An 18,879-nucleotide genomic window follows, 5' to 3' on the forward strand; every position below is an offset into this window, starting at 1 on the left:
TCAGAAGAATTGGTGGCGTGGTTCAGGGAGCGTCTGTAACAGTAATTCTTGAGATGGCTACTGGCATCAGGGAGCATCTGTAACCCCAGGGGATACGGAGGCTGGGGTCAGTGTGTGTCTATAACTTCAGGGGAGTTGGAGCATGGGGTTAGGCTGCGTGTGTCACTTCAGGAAAACAGAGCCTGTGGTCAGGAAACGTCTGTAACGACAGGTGAAATGGAGGCTGGGTTCAGGGAATGTCTGTATCCTCGGGGAAATAGAAACTCACATCAGACAGCATCTGTAACTTCAGAAGAAGTGGAAACTGGAGTCAGGGAGCGTGTGTAATCTCGGGAACTGGAGTCTGGGGTCTGGGTGTGACTGTAATGTCAGGTGAAGTGGACGCTGGGGTGAGGGACATCAGCAACTTCTGGGGAAATGGAGACTGCGGTCAGGGAGCACATATAACTTCGCCAGAAATAGACACTGGTGTCAGGGAGTGGCTGTGACTTCAAGGGAATGGAGGCTTTGGTCAGGGAATGTCTGTAACTTCCAGGGAAATGCAGACTGCAGTCAGGGAGCATCTGATCTTTCCGTGCTAATGGAGACTGGGGTCAGGGAGCCCCTGTAACTTCAGGGGAAATGGAGACTGTGTCAGGAAGCATTTGCAACTTCAGGGAAGTGGAGACTAGGGTCAGAGACTAGGATCTGTTCCTTCAATAGGAATGGAGCTGTGGTCAGCTCTGTCACGTCAGGGGAAATGGAGACTGGGGTCAGTGAGCGTCGGTAACTTCAGGGGAAATGGAGGCTGGGGTCAGGGAGTGTGTGCAGCTTCAGGGGAAACTGGGAGTGGGGTCATGGAACATCTGGAACTTCAGGGGAAATGGAGACTATGGTCAAGGAGCGTCTATGACTTCAGGATTTGAAATGGAACCTGGGGTTAGGGAGTGCCTGTGACTTTACGGTTTGAAACAGAGGCTGGGATCATGGAGCATGTGTAACATCAGGGAAAGTGGGATTGGGGTCAGGGAGAGTCAGTACTGTCCATGGAAATGGAGCCTGGGGTCAAGAGTGTCTGTAAACTTGATGGAAATAGAGCTTGGGGTAATGGAGCCTATGTAACTACAGGGAAAATGGAGACATGGGTCAGTGAGCATCTGTAACTTTAGGGGAAATGAAGAGACTGGTGAGCGAGTGTCTGTTGCTGAAAGAGAAATGGAGACTGCGGTCAGGGAGCATCTGTCACTTCAGGAGTTTAATCGGAGCCTGGAGTCAGGGAGCATGTGTAATTTCATGGGAAGTAGAGTCAGGGAGCATCTGAGACTTCAGGATTTCAAATGGAGTCTGTGGTCAGGGACTGTCTCCACCTTTGGGGAAAATGGAATCCGGGGTCAGGGAACACCTGTAGCGTCAGAGAAATTGAGAGTGGGGTCAGGGAGGGTCCAAAACTTCAGGGAAAGGGAGCCTGGCATCGGGGAGCACCTGTAACTTCATGGTTAGAAATGGAGCTTGGGGTTAAGGGATGTCTGAAATTTCAGGAGAAATGGGGCCTCTGGTCAGGGAGCATCTGTAACTTGAGGAAAAATGGAGACTGGGGTCAGGGAGCATGTGCAGCTTCAGCTGTAATGGAGACTCTGGTCAGGAAGCATCTGTAACTTCAGGGAAATGGAGTTTCCGGTCAGGGAATGAAGCCTGGGGTCAGAGAGTGTCTGTAACTTGAGAGGAAATAGAGGCTACGGTCATGGAGCATCTGTAACTTGAGGGTTTGAAATGGAGCTGGGGTGAGGGGGCATCTGAAAATTCAGAAGAAATGGAACCTGGGGTCAGGGAGTGTCTGTAACATCACGGGAAATGGGGAGTGGGATCAGGGAGAGTGTGTAACTACAGGTGAAATGTAGAATGGCTTAGGGAGTGTCTAACTTCAGGGTTTGAAATGGAAACTGGCGTTAGGGAGCATATGAAACTTCAGGGGAAATGGAGAGTGGGGTCAGGAGCATCCATAACTTCAGGGGAAATGAAAATGTCTGTGACTTGAGGGTTTGAAATTGAGCCTGTGGTTAGGGAGTGTCTGTAACTTCAGGCAAATGGGGAGTGGTGTCAGGGAGGGTCTGTCCCGTCAAGGGAAATGGAGGTGGGGTCAGGGAGCTTCTTTAACATCAGGGGGAATGGAGGCTGCAGTCAGGAAGCATTTGTAACTTCAGAGTTTGAAATGGAGGCTGGGGTCAGGGAGCATTAGTAATTTCAGGAGAATTGTCGGCTGGGGTCAGGGAGTGTGTGTAACTTCAGGTGGAAAGGAGGCTGGGGTCAGGAAGCATCTGTAATGCCAGGGGAAGTGGAGTCTGGTGTCAGGATGCGACTGTATCTTCAGGGGAAATGGAGACTGTGGTCAGGGAGGGCCTGTTTCTGCAAGAGGAATGGAGACTGCAGTCAGGTAGCATCTGTAATTTCAGGGGAAACGGGTAGTTGAATCAGGGAGTGTCTGTAATTTCTGGAGACTGAGTTTAGGGAGCATCTGTAACTTCAATGGAACAGGTAATGGGGTCAGTCAGCTCCTCTAACCTCAGGGTAAATTGAGCCTGCAATCGAAGTGTCTGTAGTTTCGGGGGAATAGAGACTGCTGTCAGGGAGTGTCTGTATCTTCAGGCAAATGGGGAGTGGGGTCAGGTAGAGTCTGTACTGTCAGAAAATGGAGAACATCTTGGGTCAGGGAACATCTTTAACTTCAGCAAAATGGAGTTTGGGGTCAAGGGGCATCTGTAACCTTAGGGGAAATGGAGTCTGGTGTCTGGGAGTGTGTGTAACTGCAAGAGAACTGAGGAATGGGGAGTAGTGCATGTGTAACTTCAGGAGAAATGGAGGCTGGGGTCAGGGAACTCTGTACTTCAGGGTTTGAAATGGAGGCTGAGGTCAGGGAGTATCTGAAACTTCAGGGGAAATGGAGATGTCTGTGATTTCAGAGTTTGAAGTTAGGGAGTGCCTGTAACTTCAGGAGAAATGAAGCCTGGGGTCAGTGAGTGACTAACCTAAGGTGAAATAGAGGCTAAGTTCAGGGCGCATTTGAAACGTCAGTGTTGGGGTCAGGGAGCGTCTGTAATTTCAGGGGAAATGGAGCCTTGGCCTAGGGAGTGTCTGTAACTTGAAGGGAAATGAGGAGTGGGGTCAGGAAGCATCTGTAACTTCAGGGGAAGAGGAGACTGTGGTCAGGGAGCATCTGCAACCTCAAGAGAAACTGTACATATGGTCACGGGCATCTGTGACTTCAGTGTTTGAAGTGAAGCCTGGTGTTGGGGAGCATCTGTAATTTCAGGGGAAATGGAACCTGGGGTCAGGGCATGTCTGTAACTTCAGGCAAACGAGGAATGTGGTCTGCGAGCATCTGTAATATCAGGGGAAATGGAGTATGGGGTCAGGCAGTGTTTGCAACTATAGATTTAGATTAGATTAGATTACAGTGTGGAAACAGGCCCTTCGGCCCAACAAGTCCACACCGACCCGCCGAAGCGAAACCCACCCATACCCCTACATTTACCCCTTACCTAACACTACGGGCAATTTAGTATGGCCAATTCACCTAACCTGCACATCTTTGGACTGTGGGAGGAAACCGGAGCACCCGGAGGAAACCCACGCAGACACGGGGAGAACGTGCAAACTCCACACAGTCAATCGCCTGAGTCGGGAATTGAACCCGGGTCTCTGGCGCTGCGAGGCAGCAGTGCTAACCACTGTGCCACCGTGCCGCCCACATATCTCTGTCCTTAAAAAGGTGAAAGTGCATTTCAGGAGAAATGGAAGCTGGGTCAGGGCGCATCTGTAACTTCAGGGGAAGTGGAGGCTGTGGTCAGGGAATGTCTGTAACTTAAAGGGAAATGGTAAGTGTGGTCAGGGTCTGTGACTTCAGGGTTTGAAGTGGAGCTTGGTGTCAGGGAGCAACTGTAATTTCAGGGGCAATGGAGGCTGGGGTCAGGGCATGTCTGTAACTTCAGGGAAATGAAGAGTAGGGTCTGCGAGCGTCTGTAACATCAGGGGAAATGGAGGCTGGGACCGGGGAACGTTTGTAACTTCGGGGGAATGGAGACTTGGGTCAGGGAGCGTCTATCTCTTAATGGAAAATGGACTCTTGGGTCAGGGAGCATCAGTAAAGTTGCTGAGGCCTGACCTCCCCTATACAAAACCGTACTGTCTATTGCAATAAGGAGAAAGTGAGGACTGCAGATGCTGGAGGTCAGAGCTGAAAATGTGTTGCTGGAAAAGTGCAGCAGGTCAGGCAGCATCCAAGGAGCAGGAGAATCAATGTTTCGGGCATGAGCCCTTCTTCAGCCCTTCCTGAAGAAGGGCTCATGCCCGAAACATCGATTCTCCTGCTCCTTGGATGCTGCCTGACCTGCTGCGCTTTTCCAGCAACACATTTTTAGCTCGTGTCTATTGCAATATGTCAACTTGCTTTTAAACATAGATCTTGTCCTTGAGAATCTTTTCCAATAATTTACCTCCAACTGACATGAGGCTTACAGGCCTGCAATTTCCTGGATTAACCCTGCTACTCTTCTTAAGCTATGGGACAAAGAAATTACAAAGATGCTTGTCAATGCTCCAGCAATTTGTTCTCTTGCCTCCCACAATATTCTGGGATAGATCCCATCAGCAACCAAGGACGTATCTACCTTAATACTTTTTAAGAAACACAGCGCCTCTGCCTTTTTAATAGCAACTTGGCTTAGAAATTCGACACTCCTTTCCCTGAAATGGTCCTCTATTAATTTGTCCTTTTTGGTGAACCTTGTCTACTACTACTACTACTAGCTCCACACATAGGTTCCCTGTTTTGTCCTTGAGTGGGCCAAGTCTTTCCCTGTCTGCCATGTCAATCTTTTCAGTAACGTTTCCCAATCCATCATAGCCACATACCAGCGTAGTTTCCCTTATTAAGATTCAGGACTGTATGCGTAGTATCAACTTCTTCACTCTCCATCTTGAAGAATTGTATTATGATATCTTAGTGGTATTGTAAAGAGTTGCCTAACAATTATTCCTTTCTCTTTGCCTCACAGCGCCAGAGACCCGGGTTCAATTCCCGCCTCAGGCGACTGACTGTGTGGAGTTTGCACATTCTCCCCGTGTCTGCGTGGGTTTCCTCCGGGTGCTCCGGTTTCCTCCCACAGTCCAAAAATGTGCAGGTCAGGTGAATTGTCCATGGTAAATTGCCCGTAGTGTTAGGTGAAAGGGTAAATGTAGGGGAATGGGTCTGGGTGGGTTGCGCTTCGGCGGGTCGGTGTGGACTTGTTGGGCCGAAGGGCCTGTTTCCACACTGTAAGTAATCTAATCTAATCTAATCTAAAGTGGCCTGTTCTGTAGTTGATTCCTTAATATACTGATGCAAAAACAAATTCCATTTTCACTCCAGGAATTTGTCATCTCCAGTATTGTGACTAATTTGATTCACCCAATTTTATGCAGATTAAAGTTTACAGATATTTCTTTATGCATCTTTGAATTTATGTTTAATGCCATTTCCAACATTACTACTGTAGTTTAGTGGCCTAAATACCACTATCATTAATATTTTTTTTGTCCATTTTATTTCTATGCATACAGATTGTACAATGTCTGAAATATTATTTTTCCTCTATCATGTTTATATCCTCTTTAACAAGTAATGCAACTTTTTTTTCCATTTATTCTGTATTTTCTAAATACTGAATATTCCTAGTGTTCAGTCCCATCCCTCATCACCCTGAAGTCATGTCTCCATAATTTCAACTATATCATACATGTTCACAGCCATTTGCTTGATTTTTAAAAAAATAAATTGTGGATGCTGAAAGTCAGAAATCACTGGAAAAACTTAGTAGGTCTGGCAGTTTTTAAGGTGGCACGGCGGCTCAGTGGTTAGCACTGCAACTTCACGGTGCCAGTAACCCAGATGCAAATCCAGTTTTGCATGACTGTCTTTGTGGAGTTTGCATGTTCTTCCTTTGCCCATATAAGTTTCAGCTGGGTGCTCTGGTTTCCCCCCACATACTAAAGATGCGCCGGTTAGGTGGATTGGTCATGCTAAAAATTGCCCCGGAGTGTCTTGAGGTATGCAGATTGGGTGGATTAGCCGTGGTAAATGCGGAGTTATGGGGTAGGGTGGTATCCTCTTCAGAGGGTTAGTGCAAATACAATGGCCTCTTTCTGCACTTTAGGGATTCTGTGATTGTGGGAGATAAAGCAGTGTTAATGTTTCAAGTCCAGTCACTTCTCTGCATTAACTCTGCTTTGTCTTTAGACATGCTGCCAGACTTGCTGAGCTTCAACTAATTTCTGTTTTTGCTATTGTATTTGCTAGATTGATTGATTTATCCATTTCAAATGCTCCATGTGTACAAGGATGTTGCCAGGGTTGGAGGATCTGAGCTACAGGGAGAGGCTGAACAGGCTGGGGCTGTTTTCCCTGGAGCGTCGGAGGCTGAGGGGTGACCTTATAGAGGTTTACAAAATTGAGGGGCATGGATAGGATAAATAGGCAAAGTCTTTTCCCTGGGGTCAGGAGTCCAGAACTAGAGGGCATAGGTTTAGGGTGAGAGGGGAAAGAGATAAAAGAGACCTAAGGCGCAACATTTTCACGTAGAGGGTGGTACGTGTATGGAATGAGCTGCCAGAGGAAGTGGTGGAGGCTGGTACAATTGCAACATTTAAGAGACATTTGGATGGGCATATGAATAGGAAGAGTTTGGAGGGATATGGGCCGGATGCTGGCAGGTGGGACTAGATTGGGTTGGGGTATCTGGTCGGCATGGTCATTATAATTGTGTTATAACGAGTGCACGCTTTCAAAGTTTGTGATATGGAAACTCTGTCAAACGCGTTACAGCGAGTTCACATTAACGAATCATGCAGTATAGCAGAACAGCCTGTATTTGAAATCAGCGTAAAGAACCCTCTGTGGGCTTCTTCCAATGTCAGTATATCTTTCCTTTGATCAGAGAGCCAAAACTGTTCAATGTATTCAAGCTGTGGTCAGGCTCGTGCATTTGATGGTTTAAGAAAACCTTCCTCTTTTTTTTATGCTTCGTTCTCTTTGAAATAAAGGCCCACATTTCATAGTCCTTCATAAAAGCAGAGATTGCTTGAAAAACTCAGCAGGTCTAGCAGAGAGAAATCACTGTCAAAAAACAATACAGCATGGAAACGAGCCCTTCGGCCCTCCAAGCCTGCTCGAACACATTTTGCCCTTCCATACTAATACTGTCTTCACTAACAGGATCTGTATCCTTCTAATCCCGGAGTTAATGTGTCGGTCCAGTGACCCTTCTTCAACAAGTGAACTCGTACAGTCCTTTGTGAATATTTATGATATTCTTTCTAGATGATCCCTCAAGCTCTAGTTGAGGCAAGTATATGCACACAGTCCTTTGAGAGTATTTATAGTAATATGACTCAAGTTCCTGATGGAGATAGGAGTGGCTCGTATTCAATTTTGAAAATATGGGACACCCCCTGCCAACTTTTTGCACAAGTCTTCTATGCGTAGCATAGGGTGTCTATCTAATTGGCAAATTCTGTTGACTGTCAACTCATAACTCACAATTCCCACAGAGAATGACTGAGTTGTCAGGTTTCACAATTGGCTGTAGTGTTGTGACCCCTTGAGCAAATTGTACTAGATGTATTATGCCATGTTCCTTGAGCTGTTGCACTTGGATCTCCACTTGGATGCATGGGGCATTGGGGACTGGTCATGTTTTGAAGTATTTAGGTTTGGGCCTCTGTGTCTACATAGATCTATGCCCTGTGTCTTTTATCTTCCTGAGGCCCTTTTTGAAACACTTTGTGATACTTCCCAATGACTTCATACAGGTCACTAATACCCTTTTTTTTAAACTTGTTGCCAATCCAGGCAGATTTTGGGCAGCCAGTCACTTCCCAAAAGGTTGTGACCTGGTGCTTGCACCACCACTAAGGGGAGTCGGACTGTCTGTTGCCCATGCATAACTGGTGTTGCTGTGGTCCCAATAATATGCAAGCTTCCCCAGTGTATGGGCACAGTCTAGACTTGGTGTCTTGCTGACTTAAAGGCAAGATGGTCCATCGGAGTTCCCTAAAGGCTAGCTCTCCAGTGTTGGGTACAGTGGGAACTGTGTCGAGCTCCATGTTTAGGAGGTGGCCATTTAGCTGAGTGGTTTTTATAATTGCAGCCACTTTGGGAGCAGTGATATAATTTCTCATTCTTGATTTGAATTATTTGCACAGCCCTGTCATGAGATGATGTCACCCTACAGCCTGCATTTTGCCTGTTTCAGTAGTCTGGTTTGGGATGGACCCTATGACTACAAGTGTGGCATGAGCATTCTTGCTCCTGACATATGGAGAAACTTTCTGTTCAACCTGCAAATAGGCAGCCTCCAACTACAATTGAATTTCTTTGCTAGCAATAGGAGCCCTGAGTATTATCTGGTTGGGACTTGGCTCTATGTTATGGGATATGCCAAGGTAGAGGACCTCTGAACCTTCTGAGTCCCTTCTTCCATTTATCTCCATGGGAAAGGGCCAGTTCTGTGGCTTTCTTGATGTCTCGATCTGTTTCATTCAGTAGACTTCCTTGGTTCACAATATTATTAATTCCATAGATGAAGTGATCCCTTAATATTTCCCAAAATGCTGGCCTGTTTTCACTAATTTTCACGGTCTTGTCAATAATTTCGTAACTGGTTCCCCAGGAAGTCTGTCTGCTGTGGTAAACCTGTAATGCTGCAATATAACAGATAACTTGTGGTCATAGTAGTCTGTAATCATATCTATCGGTTCGTGAAAAGATTTTTACTCCAGGGTTGCTGGGCAGGTTAAAGTCTTCATGATGCAGAAAGTTGTTGCCCCACAAGCAATTGAGGGGATGGCTTTTTGTCCGTAACCCCTTTATCCCAGTTGAAAAAAGCCAATATTCCACATCTACATCACAAGGCTCCAGTTTCCCAAACTGCAGCAGTTCCCATATTTCTTGCTATTGTACTTATTCCATCCTCTACCATTAAAGTTACCGTATGATCCTTTCCTTTTTGGCGGTCACACACCCACAGCTATTTAGTTTCTAGCTTTGGTCTCCTTGCAACCATGTCTCCATAATGGCTAGAGCATCATGCCCATCTGTTTGTATCGTCAGTTCATTTACTTGCTTTTAATCTCAAAGTGACGTTTGCATAAAGAGCCGTTAAGGTTGCCTTTGTATCACTCTCTCACCACCTACTGACCCTACTTGTTGCTGTTTTTCAATTGTTTTTATGCTCTGGGTGAGCTGTCATGCCATGCTGCCAAAACCTTTTGTAAGCCTACGTTTCCAGTCGGACAAGCTCCTCACTGTTCAAAGTTTGTCCACAAAGCCTCCTTTATAATCCTATCATGTAATTAATACCAACCTGGATGATGATTTGGAGATGCCGCCATTGGACTCGGGTGTACAAAGTTAAAAATCACACAACAGGTTATAGTCCAACAGGTTTAATTGGAAGCACTAGCTTTTGGAGCGCAGCTCCTTCATCAGATGGTTGTGGAGTACACAATTGTAAAAGACTGAATTTATAGCAAACGTTTACAGTGTGTTGTAACTGAAATTACACATTGAAAAATACCTTGATTGTTTAAGTCTCTCATCTGTTAGAATGGCCATGATAGTTTCACTTCTTTCATATGTAAATCAAAAAACACTTTTAAAAGTTACATTCTCAGGTTAAAATTGGTGTCAGCGCAGATAAGTTGTTGAGATATTGATGGTGTTAGCCCCCTGTATTCCCTGTCTGTGCTAAAATGTTTAGACTGATTCTAATCTAAAAAGTGAGTTAACAGAGTCTTTTATGGATTGATGCAGTTTTTGAGCAAAGTACAATGTAACTCTACAAATACAAATTCACCCCACAAACATATATTAGTATGTGTGCATGTTGGTTTGCTTTGTGACTGGAGAGGGGGGTTGTGAGTGTCAGAGACAGTGTATGTGTGTGTGTGTGTGTAAAGTGTCTAAGTCTGTGAGAGGGGATGTGTGTGTGTGTGTGTGTGTCCGCCCGTGTCCTTTGGGTGACCATCCAAGGTGGACTTTGGGACAGACAGCAGCGAAAACTGGCCAAGCACAGGCTGATAGCTAAGTTGGGTATCCATAGGGAGGGCCTCAATTGGACCTTGGGTTCATGTCAAATTACAGATGACCACTATTGCACGAGACACACCTATGCGCGCGCACACACGTGCACTCTCCCTCCCCCCGCGCGCGCTCTCCCTCCCCCCGCGCGCGCTCTCCCTCCCCCCGCGCGCGCTCTCCCTCCCCCCGCGCGCGCTCTCCCTCCCCCCGCGCGCGCCCTCCCTCCCCCCGCGCGCGCCCTCCCTCCCCCCGCCCGCTCTCTCCCTCCCCCCGCCCGCTCTCTCCCTCCCCCCGCCCGCTCTCTCCCTCCCCCCGCCCGCTCTCTCCCTCCCCCCGCCCGCTCTCTCCCTCCCCCCGCCCGCTCTCTCCCTCCCCCCGCCCGCTCTCTCCCTCCCCCCGCCCGCTCTCTCCCTCCCCCCGCCCGCTCTCTCCCTCCCCCCGCCCGCTCTCCCTTCCCCCCCCCCGCACGCTCTCCCTTCCCCCCCGCACGCTCTCTCTTCCCCCCCCCCGCACGCTCTCCCTTCCCCCCCCGCACGCTCTCCCTTCCCCCCCCGCACGCTCTCCCTTCCCCCCCCGCACGCTCTCCCTTCCCCCCCCGCACGCTCTCCCTTCCCCCCCCGCACGCTCTCCCTTCCCCCCCCGCACGCTCTCCCTTCCCACCGCCCGCTCTCTCCCTTCCCCCCGCCCGCTCTCTCCCTTCCCCCCGCCCGCTCTCTCCCTTCCCCCCGCCCGCTCTCTCCCTTCCCCCCGCCCGCTCTCTCCCTTCCCCCCGCCCGCTCTCTCCCTTCCCCCCGCCCGCTCTCTCCCTTCCCCCCGCCCGCTCTCTCCCTTCCCCCCGCCCGCTCTCTCCCTTCCCCCCGCCCGCTCTCTCCCTTCCCCCCGCCCGCTCTCCTTCCCCCCGCCCGCGCTCTCCTTCCCCCCGCCCGCGCTCTCCTTCCCCCCGCCCGCTCTCTCCTTCCCCCCGCCCGCTCTCTCCTTCCCCCCGCCCGCTCTCTCCTTCCCCCCGCCCGCGCTCTCCTTCCCCCCGCCCGCTCTCTCCTTCCCCCCGCCCGCGCTCTCCTTCCCCCCGCCCGCGCTCTCCTTCCCCCCGCCCGCTCTCTCCTTCCCCCCGCCCGCTCTCTCCTTCCCCCCGCCCGCGCTCTCCTTCCCCCCGCCCGCTCTCTCCTTCCCCCCGCCCGCGCTCTCCTTCCCCCCGCCCGCTCTCTCCTTCCCCCCGCCCGCTCTCTCCTTCCCCCCGCCCGCTCTCTCCTTCCCCCCGCCCGCTCTCTCCTTCCCCCCGCCCGCGCTCTCCTTCCCCCCGCCCGCGCTCTCCTTCCCCCCGCCCGCGCTCTCCTTCCCCCCGCCCGCGCTCTCCTTCCCCCCGCCCGCGCTCTCCTTCCCCCCGCCCGCGCTCTCCTTCCCCCCGCCCGCTCTCTCCTTCCCCCCGCCCGCTCTCTCCTTCCCCCCGCCCGCTCTCTCCTTCCCCCCGCCCGCTCTCTCCTTCCCCCCGCCCGCTCTCTCCTTCCCCCCGCCCGCTCTCTCCTTCCCCCCGCCCGCGCTCTCCTTCCCCCCGCCCGCGCTCTCCTTCCCCCCGCCCGCGCTCTCCTTCCCCCCGCCCGCGCTCTCCTTCCCCCCGCCCGCGCTCTCCTTCCCCCCGCCCGCGCTCTCCTTCCCCCCGCCCGCTCTCTCCTTCCCCCCGCCCGCTCTCTCCTTCCCCCCGCCCGCTCTCTCCTTCCCCCCGCCCGCGCTCTCCTTCCCCCCCGCCCGCGCTCTCCTTCCCCCCCGCCCGCGCTCTCCTTCCCCCCGCCCGCGCTCTCCTTCCCCCCGCCCGCGCTCTCCTTCCCCCCGCCCGCGCTCTCCTTCCCCCCGCCCGCGCTCTCCTTCCCCCCGCCCGCGCTCTCCTTCCCCCCGCCCGCGCTCTCCTTCCCCCCGCCCGCGCTCTCCTTCCCCCCGCCCGCGCTCTCCTTCCCCCCGCCCGCGCTCTCCTTCCCCCCGCCCGCGCTCTCCTTCCCCCCGCCCGCGCTCTCCTTCCCCCCGCCCGCGCTCTCCTTCCCCCCGCCCGCGCTCTCCTTCCCCCCGCCCGCTCTCTCCTTCCCCCCCGCCCGCTCTCTCCTTCCCCCCGCCCGCTCTCTCCTTCCCCCCGCCCGCTCTCTCCTTCCCCCCGCCCGCTCTCTCCTTCCCCCCGCCCGCTCTCTCCTTCCCCCCGCCCGCTCTCTCCTTCCCCCCGCCCGCTCTCTCCTTCCCCCCGCCCGCTCTCTCCTTCCCCCCGCCCGCTCTCTCCTTCCCCCCGCCCGCTCTCTCCTTCCCCCCGCCCGCTCTCTCCTTCCCCCCGCCCGCTCTCTCCTTCCCCCCGCCCGCTCTCTCCTTCCCCCCGCCCGCTCTCTCCTTCCCCCCGCCCGCTCTCTCCTTCCCCCCGCCCGCTCTCTCCTTCCCCCCGCCCGCTCTCTCCTTCCCCCCGCCCGCTCTCTCCTTCCCCCCGCCCGCTCTCTCCTTCCCCCCGCCCGCTCTCTCCTTCCCCCCGCCCGCTCTCTCCTTCCCCCCGCCCGCTCTCTCCTTCCCCCCGCCCGCTCTCTCCTTCCCCCCGCCCGCTCTCTCCTTCCCCCCGCCCGCTCTCTCCTTCCCCCCGCCCGCTCTCTCCTTCCCCCCGCCCGCTCTCTCCTTCCCCCCGCCCGCTCTCTCCTTCCCCCCGCCCGCTCTCTCCTTCCCCCCGCCCGCTCTCTCCTTCCCCCCGCGCGCTCTCCCTTCCCACCCCCGCGCGCTCTCCCTTCCCCCCCCCCGCGCGCTCTCCCTTCCCCCCCCCCGCGCGCTCTCCCTTCCCCCCCCCGCGCGCTCTCCCTTCCCCCCCCGCGCGCTCTCCCTTCCCCCCCCCCCGCGCGCTCTCCCTTCCCCCCCCCGCGCGCTCTCCCTTCCCCCCCCGCGCGCTCTCCCTTCCCCCCCCCCCGCGCGCTCTCCCTTCCCCCCCCCCCGCGCGCTCTCCCTTCCCCCCCCCCGCGCGCTCTCCCTTCCCCCCCCCCGCGCGCTCTCCCTTCCCCCCCCCCGCGCGCTCTCCCTTCCCCCCCCCACACTCTCCCTTCTCCCCCCCACACTCTCCCTTGCCCCCCCTCCACACTCTCCCTTGCCCCCCCTCCACACTCTCCCTTGCCCCCCCTCCACACTCTCCCTTGCCCCCCCTCCACACTCTCCCTTGCCCCCCCTCCACACTCTCCCTTGCCCCCCCTCCACACTCTCCCTTGCCCCCTCTCCACACTCTCCCTTCCCCCCCTCCACACTCTCCCTTGCCCCCCCTTCACACTCTCCCTTCCCCCCTTCACACTCTCCCTTCCCCCCCTTCACACTCTCCCTTCCCCCCCCTCCACACTCTCCCTTGCCCCCCCTCCACACTCTCCCTTCCCCCTTCACACTCTCCCTTCCCCCCTTCACACTCTCCCTTCCCCCCCTTCACACTCTCCCTTCCCCCCCCTGCACACTCTCCCTTCCCCCCCCCTGCACACTCTCCCTTCCCCCCACTGCACACTCTCCCTTCCCCCCACTGCACACACTCCCTTCTTCCCCCTGCACACTCTCCCTTCCCCCCCTTCACACTCTCCCTTCCCCCCCTTCACACTCTCCCTTCCCCCCTTCACACTCTCCCTTCCCCCCTTCACACTCTCCCTTCCCCCCCTCCACACTCTCCCTCCCCCCCCGCACACTCTCCCTTCCCCCCCTCCACACTCTCCCTCCCCCCCCGCACACTCTCTCTTACCCCCACCCCGTGCACACTCTCTCTTCCCCCCCCCCTCCCCCACCGCGCATGCATCCTCTCCAGACTTTACTTACACACATACACAAACACACACACACACACACACACACACACACACACATAAACACAGTCTCACAGACACACACGCAGGAGGAAAATAATTTTTACCCGGTTAATGGGGGGAATCTGAAATGCACTGCCAGGAAGGATAGTTGAGGCAGAAAACCCCACAACATTTAAAAGTACTTGAATGAGCACCTGAAATGTCATAATGTTTGAAGCTGTGAGCCAAGTAGTAGGGAATGGAAGTAATGTAGATTTAGTGTAGCTTTGTTAGTGCAGACTTGGTGAACCTAAGGGTCCCTTTGGAACTCGGCCATTGAACCGAAGAAAGTGAGGACTGCAGATGCTAGTGATCAGAGTCGAGAGTGTGGTGTTGGAAAAGCACTGCAGGTCAGGCAGCATCCGAGGAGCGGGAGAATCGACGTTTCGGGCAAAAGCCCTTCATCGGGAATGAATGGCTGATACAGGGCTCCTAATGAAGGGTTTTTGCCGGAAATGTTGATTCTCCTGCTGCTTGGATGCTGCCTGACCTGCTGCGCTTTTCCAGCACTACACTTGCGACATGCATCCATTTGTCCTGTTTTCCTAGATTGAATGTAAGGAGGGGTAGGTGAGGACTCGAGATGAAGAGGAATATTTTGCCCAAATTTGTGATGGGGTATCTGGAATTTTCTGCTTTAAGGGTAGTTGAGTCAGACACGTTAAATCGTATTTAGATATTCATTTGCATTGGACGAAGAGCTGAAAAATGGGTTTAATGTAATCGGCTCTTTATTAACTGGTGTAAATGCAATGAACCAAATGGCCACCTCTTGTGCTCTACATTTCTGAATCTATGAACCAGAGGGAGCAAAAATGAACATAGTCCATAGGCACCTTCAGGCAAGAGAGTGGAAGCAGTGAGCGTGGAAATGAACCAGGCTCTGGGAAGAGGGACAATGGGAATGTAGGATGTAGTTATGAGAATGTGAAGGATCTGGATATCCACACAGGGAGGGGGAAGAATGTGGCAGATCGTGTTTTTCAGCTTTCAGGGTGCAAGCAGGTTATTGCCTGTTCTGAAATTCTATCCTTTCCTCACAATGAAGATATTTGTTTGACTTTTTTCAGGAGATTAGAAAGGAAGTACAGGTTGACCGGGAGACTGCAACCAAATATTGTATCTGCGTCTGACAGTCACTCGATTCATCAGGAGCCAAGACTGTCGACCTTGAGTTTGGAGAAGAAAGGTTTGTCTGTTGGTAAAGGTTTCAATCATCCGTGTGCATGGAAAAGCACCAAGTGAGAATGTTCCAGCGCACTGACTGTGGAAAGAGCTTTAACCAGTTACTCAGCCTGTGATAAATCAGGGCCAGACACGTGTTGCGTTTGAGGCTTCAACTGATTCCTCAACCCGGAGAAATACAAGGGCATGGACCCCACGGAGAAGCCATGGAAATGTGGGAAGGGATACAGATCCCCCATCCCTTCTGGAAGTTCACCAATGCAGTCACACAGGGGAGCAGCTATTCACCTGCTTCCAGTCTGGGAAGGGAGTCACTCGGTCATCTGGTCTGTACAAGCACCAAAGAACACATTCTGGGGAGAAACCGTTCAGCTGCTCTGTGTGGAAAGGGATTCGCTCAGCTCGCCCACTTGCAAACACCCCAGCGGATTCACATGGATGAGAGATCCTCTAACTGCTGTCAGTGTGGGGGCTGGTTTAAAACCTCTGAAGGGCTGATCACACACCAGTTGATTCATACTGATACGCCATTCTGTTGCTCCAGATATGGCGAGAGGTTCCGGCAATCCTTTGAGCTTCTCGGGCATCAGTGGGTTCACACTAGGCAGGGATTCACCCAGTCCTCAGAGCTACGGGCGCACTAGCGAGGGCATGGCAAGGAGAGGCCATATGCCTGTTCCAATTGTGGGAAGAACTTCATGAATTCTCCCAACCTGCTGCAACACCGGCAGGTTCACTCCGAGGAGCAGCCATTTCATTGTTCTGTGTGGTATAGGATTCATGTACCCTTCACTGCTGGAAAGTCTTATGCGTAGCCACACCGGTGAGAGGCCTTTCATTTGCTCAAGGTGTGAAAAGGGATTCACTCTGTTATCAAGTTTGCAGATACACGAATGCGTCCACACAAGTGAGAAACCTTTTAAATGCTCTGGCTGCAGAAACAACTTCAAGAGCTCTGCAGAACCGACTGAGCACCGACGAGCTCAGGCAGACGGGAAACCGTTTCCTTGTTCCCGTTGCGAGATGAGAGTTAGGCAGTCTTCCCGTCTCGCCAAGCATGCGCGAGTTCAAACCGGGACGTCTCCATTCACCTGCTCCGTGTGCGCGAAGGGATTCACTCGTTCTTCAAACCTGTTGATGCACCAATGCACCCGTGACGGGGAGTGGCCATTCTCCTGCATTGAGTGAGGAAAGAAATTTCCTCCGAAGTACAGGCTGCTAAGGCACCAGCACATGCACACCGGGGAGAGGCCGGACACCTGCTCCGAATGTAGAAAGCGTTTCCCAAATTCATCTGACCTTCTCACTCGTCAGCACACTCTCACTGGGGGGAGACTGTTCCCCTGTTCTAAGCATGGTAAAGGATTTGGTTACACATTACAGCTTTACTGCGCTCCAGCGGATTCACACCAGAGACACCTTTCAACTGCACAGTGTGCTGGGAGGCATTCTCTCAACCATCTAATTTGTGGAGGCATCACTTACAACTGCAGGCCTTAGATCATACCTAGAATTGAACCAACTCATTAATGAATCGAAACCTGCAACGCATTCTAAAAGATGAAAAACTCAACTGCAATCTAGATTTGTTCAATATATCGCATCAGTGTATGACACAATGACGTTTTGCTGTAAATTCTCTGTCCTGTGATCCTACTCCACTAACCACCTGATGAAGGAGCAGTGCTCCGAAAGCTCGTGCTTCCAAATAAACTGTTTGAATATAACCGGGTATTGTGTGATTTTTAACTTTGTAAAACTAGGCCTTAGTCGGATGACACCTTGAAAACTGCACAATTTTGGTCTACTCAAGTAAGGAAAGATATACTGACATTTTAAGCAGTTCAGGCTCACCAGGTTGTTACCTGGTCTGGCGGGATTTTCTTATGAGGAGAGGTTGAGTAGCTTGGGCCTGTACTTATTGAAAAATGTTAGATTCTTATGGGCTGGTCAGGATAGATGTGGCAAGGTTGTTTCTCACTGTGGGACAATCTAGGACCAGAGTGGATAATTTCAGAGGATGGAGTCATAGAGGTCTACAGCATGGAAACATGCCCTTCAGTCTAACTTACCCATGCTGTCCAGTTTTCAGAGTTAATCTAGTCCCACTTACTTGTGTTTGACCATATCCCTTCATCCCTGTCCCGTCCATATATCTGTCTAAATGTTTCTTAAAAGACAAAATTGTCTTCACTTCCACCACTACCTCTAGCAGTGTGTTCCATACACACCACCATCTGTGCAAACAAATTGCCCACTGGACTCTTTTGTATCTCTCTCCTCTCACCTTAAACCTTTGCCTATCGTTTAATGTTCCCATAGGTAAGTAGGGCACCGGCTGGATTGATTGCCAGGTAGAAAGGGGTACATTGTGAGGTGCTGGAATTATAGGGTGCCAGGGTACCAGGTTACATTGGTAATTGGGTAGGGTGGTGGGTGGGGAAGTAGTAGGCTGTCACAATTTGAATACTTAGACAGCATTTGTCTCCCTACTTAATAACTAATTTGCTAGCCAAGTAGGTGCCAGCTGGGTAGAGATATATAGGCAGCTGATTAGGAGGCCAGATGTAAATGGAGTAGTTCACCAGGAGCTAGATTTGGATGTAGGTGAGCACTTTGGCGGTAGTGACCACAATTCGGTAATGTTTACAATAGTAATGGGCAGAGATAGGTATATGCTGCAGGGAAACCAGTAAAGTTGAGGGGAAGGCAATTATAATGCGATTAGGCAAGATTTAGGATGCATAGAATGGGGAAGGAAACTGCAGGGGTTGGACACACTTGAAATATGGAGCCTATTCAAGGAACAGCTACTATGGATCCTTGATGAGTATATACTTATCAGGCAGGGACATAGTTGTCGCGAGAGGGAGCCATGGTTTATTAAAGAAGTTGAAGCTCTTGTCACGAGAAAGAAGAAGGTTTATGTGAGGATGAGGTGTGAAGGCTCAGTTAGAGGGCGTGAGAGTTACAAGTTAGCCAGAAAAGATCTAAAGCTAAGAAAAGCCAGGAGAGGACATGAGAAGTTGTTGATGCTTAGGATTAAGGAAAAACTAAGGATGGCTATAGATATATCAGGAATAAAACATGTTTAGAGTAAGATTAGAGACAATCAAAGACAGTTGTGGAATCTGAGGGCATAGGGGAAGCACTTAATGAATATTTTTTGTCAGTATTCACTTTGGATCAGGGCAATGTTAATGAGAATACGGAGATACAGGCTACTAAATTAGATGGGATTACAGTTGACAAAGAGGAGGCATTAGCAGTTTTGGAAGATCTGAAAATAGATAAGACTTGTGGGCCGGATGAGATTTATCCTTTGATTCTCTGGAGGCCAGGGAGGAGATTGCAGAGGCTTTGGCTTTGATCTTTGTCATCATTAGCAACAGGAGTACTGCCTGAAGACTGGAGGATTGTGAATGTTGTTCCCTTGTTTAAAAAGGGGAGTCGGGGACAACCCTGGTAATTATAGGTCAGTGAGCCTAACTTAGGTTCTGGGTAATGTGTTGGAAAAGGTTATAAGAGATGGGATTTATAATCATCTGGAAAGGAATAATTTGATTAGGGATAGTCAATGTGGTTTTGCAAAGGGTAGATCATGCCTAACTGAACCTTATTGAGTTCTTCAAGAAGGTGACAAAACAGGTGGATGAAGGTAAAGCAGTTGATGTGGTGTATATGGATTTCAGTAAGGCGTTTGACAAGGTTCCACATGGTAGGCTATTGCACAAAATATGGCATTTCGAGATTAAAGGTGGTTTATTGGTTTGGATCAGA

At 51.8% G+C, this 18,879-nt stretch overlaps 1 long non-coding RNA gene across 2 annotated transcripts in view; it reads left to right on the forward strand.

The window, feature by feature from the left end:
• Positions 1–16,820, forward strand: part of LOC122552144 (uncharacterized) — a 41,937-nt gene extending 25,117 nt beyond the window's left edge. For both annotated transcript variants that reach the window (XR_015755365.1, XR_015755366.1), the window contains exon 3: positions 14,985–16,820. This is a non-coding gene — a long non-coding RNA (uncharacterized LOC122552144). The remainder of the gene's footprint in view (positions 1–14,984) is intronic.
• Positions 16,821–18,879: the final 2,059 nt, after the last annotated feature.

This window comes from Chiloscyllium plagiosum, unplaced genomic scaffold (assembly GCF_037043375.1).
Source record: "Chiloscyllium plagiosum isolate Xiang-an unplaced genomic scaffold, Cpla_swu_hap1 HiC_scaffold_50, whole genome shotgun sequence".
Taxonomy (NCBI): domain Eukaryota; kingdom Metazoa; phylum Chordata; class Chondrichthyes; order Orectolobiformes; family Hemiscylliidae; genus Chiloscyllium; species Chiloscyllium plagiosum.